Here is a 6,557-nt window from a genome sequence, read left to right on the forward strand (position 1 = left end):
GTGAGTCCAGCTGTATAGAATTCATTTTTTCAAAAATCTTTATTCACATGCGATCTTCTGTTTTAGAAGATTAGTTTGAAATCTACAGAGAAAGATTCTAAACCAGGTACCCGCGGACATATATATTTGGCAAGATCAATCTGGACACCAATCAACCATATACAGTGCAACAAATTCTTGCATTATTTAGAAATGAATTTGTTCTTTTCCAGTAGAATGAAAGGAAAGGACAAAATCATGTTATTTCTTGCTATATTCTTCTACAGTCCACTAACACAGGCTCTCTCTTTCAGCTATATTCCAGAACATCATTTAGATAATGGTCTTTAAGTGATACCCAACAAATACATGAAAGAAAGGTGTGAATCTTTAGGTACCTAATGTTGATCACAAGCAAATTACAGTCACTGCATCATAAAAGAAGATATAATTTCTAACTTTATAGAGAAAATAGAGGTAGAACAATACTACTGGAGAAATTTTAAGATATTAATGAGGGAAAACACCAAAGGAGGTCATGACACAATAAATCGAAAGCTCAACAGATTAGGTCGCAAGGGTGTGGTCTAGCAGTCAACAACGTGGGTGGGGAATCATGTATCTCAGGTTCGATTCCTAGCTGAGACAAAAACACCAGGCAATTTCTTCTTAAATATTCGAGTCTTGGTAACAGTGTTACCCGGTACATGTGCTAGTTATCAAAAAAAGGCAACAGATGAGAACTTGGGGGTGCGGTGTGAGGTAGCAGGTAGCCTGGACAACACGGTTATTAAAAGAAATGCCACAGATAAGTACTTGGGGAATCGGTGTCACCGAAAAACAAGGAAAATTAGTAAAGGAAATTACTATAAGTGCTGGTGCATAAACAGAGCAAACACAAATTGAGAACAAGTCAAAATAAGACAAGGAAGCCTGTCCACTAGTCAAATCAGATGTTGCTTGCCAAAGTGTATGCTTCCTAGGTTGTGGATTCGTCTCCCTGAAGGAAAGAGGTTGTCTTGATAGCTGCAATATAAGAAACCTTTAGTACATTTGACAATTACTATAAATTGTCATCTGTATTATTTGTTATTAGGATGTTGCTGTACCTAGCATTAAATTTCTCTATATGGTAAAGTCTCTTTACCTTTTCTGTCCATCTTATCTAAATCCCTTGAACCAGATATCTGTCCCTATCTGTTGTACAATCTTTTAAAAGGTAAATGCTACAGAACTGTAAACATAACCTAACCGTAAATGAATTGGAGTGTAGATGATTCTTAGGACTATATAATTCAGTATGGCAGAATTGAATACATGTTCCCACTCTCTACAATTCTTAGGTTGGCAATTTATTTAGAGATTCGTGTTGATTAGGATTTGTAGAAAAACGAATTAATAGCAAAAGAGGTCCCTTGATCCCTGCATCTCGAGTTAAATGCTATATGGCTTCACTTGATGCAGTTATTGAGATGTTCAATAATATGCAGGATATTTAGGCCTACGCCAGTAATAGGCCTATCGCGTTAGACTGTTGGGGAAATATTTGGTGTGTAAAAGATTATCCAAGGGCTGTGCCAAAAGGATTACAAGCAAGTTGGAATGACAAAATAAGTATTAAGCCTCATTATACATCACTTTTTAGTACATTAAGTCTGTGAATATGGGCTTGTATACTAGTAGTACCATTTTAGTTCATCATATAAAAAGCACAAGATATATTCATATTCAGCAGCAAAACTTTTGTATCACATAATATACTGGTAAAACTGCACTATCTTATATGTATCTTCGAGTGCAACATCAAATCTGCCACTAGAGCTTGCTTTGCCTCCAAAAATAGCAGTTTCAAAATAACAACAAAAGATAGTTTGAAAAATCAACTTCTGCCTCACCCTGCCATGCCCCACCCCATTTAGAGTTAGCCCTACCCCTCCCTGCTCACCCCATTGCCACCCCTAGAACAGAACTCTCAAAGATATCCCACCCTTTTCGCTCCCTTGATGACTTGAACCCACAACTTCACGTTGGAGGTGGAGGGTTCTTACCATCCAAGCAACCCCTCTTGTTGAAGATGGAGCTCTACTCACACAAACAGACCATAAAAGTTTCAGTTTCCTCCACCTAACCTTTCCAACTCAGCAGCCGCTTCTAAACCTCTGTAGAGCAGTTTCCTTCTTAGCCCTAAAACCCAAATAAGAATTATCAAAAGAGAGTTATACATAAGTCTAATATCAACAAGTTGCAGAGTAACAGACTTCAACCAAGTTCTACTCACCTTCATATCAATAAATAAGAGAAAACTGCAGCTTCACATTTATATAGGTCTAACATATGTGAAGACATCTAATTCTACCAGATCCCACATAAAACAATTTCTGTCAATAGACCAGCTGTGTATATATTCAAGCAGATGCGGAATGTGAGACACTATCACGGGAAGTCAACTTGTGCACCTTAAAAACTCTGCCCCTTTTTTTATGTCATGAGTGGAAATTCACCCATTACTAAACATTCAGTAAGAACACACATTTTCATTTGAAAATTTTCCCTCTTGGTTTTGGTTCTTTGTAAGCAAAACTACAAGAACTATAGTAAATTGTACAGACTAGTACCAAGAGTGTTATAATGTTAGTGGGTCAATTAAAGAGATACGCTTTTAAGCTATGACGCCAAAGAGTTCCAATACTATAACTTTACATTAGTGTAGCTCATGTGCAATGACTTGTGAGGCACAATTATGGTCATACATTAAACCAACCAAATTCTCGTAGCACAATTTTTGCTCTTTCGACGGTACATATATTCGGAAGGAAATTAATCCATATAGAGCATAACACGAACATCGAAGATTCATACAGCTGATACTTCTTTTAGCGAATGTATCCGCAGGTATATGTAGCTGACACTAAGTAGTTCAGAGTTGAGGCATGTTAAGACCCATATGAACGTAAAAACATGAAATTAATCTCAAAAATCGACCATAAAAGGCCATAAAACAAATTTAAAACACTCAATAAAAGCCAATCAAGTAAGTTAACTCCATAAAGAATGAAACTGGAACCAGCAGTGTCGAGCACAAATACAGAAACTCCCAAATGAAATTACAAGAATCACAAAAGAAAGCTTTTTTCTAATCTTCCCAGTAAAGTAAGACAACTTTTGGCCTTTTAACTATATTCAAACAATTTTAAAAAGCAACAATTGAAAAAAAAAAAAAGAAACATTAGCGTAAACATAATAAACATAATGCCATCAATCAATCAATCAACTGCGTATTCGAGACCATATGCATTATACTCCCTACATTTCAATTTGTTTTAGTCCATTTAAAAAAGAATGTCGTTTTCCCTTCTTCCACAAATGAGGAAGAGCAACGAACCCTAAAACCAACTAGAAGACAAATACAAATCAACCAGTGATTCAAAACAAACTTAAATTAACATACACAACAACAAACACTCTTCTAGAATCTAATTGTTCATGAACAGTTGATGACTCGTGAAAAATAACACCATGCTTCAGCAAATTCAAGCGCGTATTAAATGGGGATTTCATAGCATTTGGAACAAACAAAATGGGGATTTCATCAAACCCATGCTGGAACAAATTTTTACCTCCAATCACGGGATTAAGTGAAATTGACCTTCAATACCGCTTTTTCACCGTCGCCGTTACCACTCCACCGCCAATTTTTGAGAAAGACGCAGACAGAATAGAGCCCTAAAGCTGTGTGAACTACCCTAGCTTAGAGAGAGGAGGTGAGAGAGAGAATTGGGAAAGCTCTGTGTGTGAAATGTTTAATTTATATTTTATATAAATTATTTAATAATTAAATATAAGTTTCCGACTACTTCAATCGGGTATAAATTTAATATATTTAATTATTTAATAGTTTTGACTACACCCGTCAGTAATATATTTGACATATTTAATTATTTATTTTTTCCTGCTACTTCAGTCGGTTATATATTTAATACAATTAAATTATATATTTAAATTAATTATTTATCAGATTTTCGATTACAATAATCGAGAACATTGTTAATATATTTAAATTATTTAATATTTTCGACTACATCAGTTGGTTATATATTTGATACAACTTAATTATATAGTTAAATTAATTAATACAACTTAATTAAATATTTAAATTAGTTAATACAATGTGAAAGGATATCGTGTAACTTATATTTTCTTATAATTATTTATTTAATAATTAAATATAATATTTCGATCATTATAGTCGGGTACAAATTAAATATATTTAATTATTTAATGTTTCCGACTACAGTAGTCAGATACATTTAATGTATTACAAAGCAACCTTATGTAATGTATTCAATAATTAATTTTTTGTACAAGGGTATGATTATATGTTTAATGATATATTTATTTAATATTTCTAATTACAGTGGTCGAAAATATATATTTAATAATTTATTTAAATAAGTATTTAATTTTCATATAAGGGTCTGATTATATATTTAGTAATATATTTATTTAATTATTTATATTTTCTACTACAGTGGTAGGATATACATATTTAATAATTTATTTAAATAATTATTTAATTTCCGTATAAGGGTCTGATTATATATTTACTAATATATTTATTTAATTATTTTTATTTTTGACTAACCAGTCAGAATATATATTTTCTAAAATTTACAACTAAATATTCTGACTGTTGTAGTCACAAATAGTATCTGAAAAATATTTTGTAAAAAAATAAAAATAAAAAAGTAAATTTTCTGGCTGAAGTAGTCAGAAATTTGCGACTACTTTTTTTCGGCCAGAAATTTCAGTTGAAAAATAGCGAATTTCTAGTAGTGGTATCTGTCACACCCCTTTTTCAATCGAAAAGAATTGATTTTAAGTTTTGAAAGGGTTTTTATTATTGAAGTGACAAAATGAAGATTTGTTTCGAAAATGACTTTTTATATTCAAAACTCAGAGTCGCCACTTGACATAAATTCGGTGTGCCAAGTCACCTTTGGAAATTCTTTTCAAAACTGTTTCTCTTTAAAACTGATTTGCGAACAGAGATTCCGGCTAAGGAATTCTATCGACCGCGGGGAAGGTGTTAGGCACCCCTCGATCCCGTGGTTCGACCACGGTCACTTGGTGGAGCATATCGGCTAATTTGACACTACCAAATATATAAACTGCATAAAACACACAAAGACAATCCATTAAACACATAAAACAAAACAAATCCAAAATATAGTGTTCAGTTCAATTATTACAACCCGAAATGGAAAAGGTACTGAAAAATAAACTACACTAATCCTAAACTACTCTCCAATGCCTTACCCGATGCCTCGGGCCTTGATCACGAACCTCTTTCGAAGACATAATACGTCGGGGCATTTCCCGATAAATAAGTACATGAAACTTCGAGACATTCCCCGACCAAATGAATACACTTGAGTCATATACGATAAACTAATAAATATTCAATACACATATTTCAAACATTCCATCAATCCGAAAGTTCTAAACTTACCTACCCGAACCTACAATTTGCCTACCCGATCTTGATCTATCATGGCATTATCATATTCAACAACATCAATGAATCAAAATAAATAACGTTTGCTTTCTATCAATTTTCAATTTCCATCCCCAAAAGCCGATTTTAATTATCAATCAGTGATTAACATATACTTCAATACACAAACCACCAATCAAGTTTTCAGATCCAAATTCAATAACAAACAAACCCCAATGAAGATTCAATCACGCCAAACACACAAATCATCCATAATTACGCAAAATTAAAAGGAGAAAAGATAGAATTGGACCTCAAGAGCTTTTAATTGATGTATTATTCCGAATAAATCCGATGAAGCCGCGTCAAAAACCTCAAATAGAATACCACAACTCGACTACGAATTATCGTAGCTACAAAATTCTCTAGAATTTGATTCAAAACACAGAAAAACCCACGAGAATACCAATCAAGCCGAAACGAGATGCAGATTCGAACTGAATAACGATGATGAACCAATTTCAGATGGAATTTAAGAAAAAGGGAATCAATGGCGTCGTTTCTCCGATAGACACGCTGGAACAGTAATAATAAATGATGACTGGGTGTTTTCAGATGAACCCGCCAAAACAATAATGAAAATAAACCACAACGGAATACTTTTCGGTGGATAATCCGGCGATTCTCAGTATTTTTCATTCGATTTCATCTGGTAATCATGGGAAAAGGAGAAATTCTTTGGGATTTCGGAGTTGGGTTGGTTGAATCGCGACCTACAGTCGATTTCGGCGAAGGTTTCGCCGGAAAAAAAACTCGTTCTCATCCCCTTTTCAATCCATCTTCTTTGATCTTTTCTCCCTTTCGATCTTACTCTCGATCTCTCTCTGCTGTGTGTGCATATTTCAACAAGATGAGAATAAAAGAAAGAAAATATGAAATCTTAAAAAATGGATAGCTCTCTTTTTCGATCCCTCTCTTCCAGTGAGCTCCGTTTCTGGGTGTTCTTGTGATAATGAGAAAAAAAATGTCCCCTTGAAGAAATGCCTCTCAGTGTATTTGTAGAGGGTTTGTGCCTCTCGTGGGC

General features: G+C 33.9%; 1 long non-coding RNA gene across 1 annotated transcript; it reads right to left on the reverse strand.

Moving 5' to 3' along the window:
• Positions 1 to 1,682: 1,682 nt before the first annotated feature.
• Positions 1,683 to 3,786, reverse strand: LOC107863882. Its single transcript, XR_001672477.2, has 2 exons — positions 3,597 to 3,786; positions 1,683 to 2,163 (listed from the first exon to the last, which is right to left on the reverse strand). It is a non-coding gene; the product is annotated as an uncharacterized LOC107863882 (long non-coding RNA).
• Positions 3,787 to 6,557: the final 2,771 nt, after the last annotated feature.

The sequence above is a fragment of the Capsicum annuum genome, chromosome 3 (assembly GCF_002878395.1).
Source record: "Capsicum annuum cultivar UCD-10X-F1 chromosome 3, UCD10Xv1.1, whole genome shotgun sequence".
NCBI classification, from domain to species: Eukaryota; Viridiplantae; Streptophyta; class Magnoliopsida; order Solanales; family Solanaceae; genus Capsicum; species Capsicum annuum.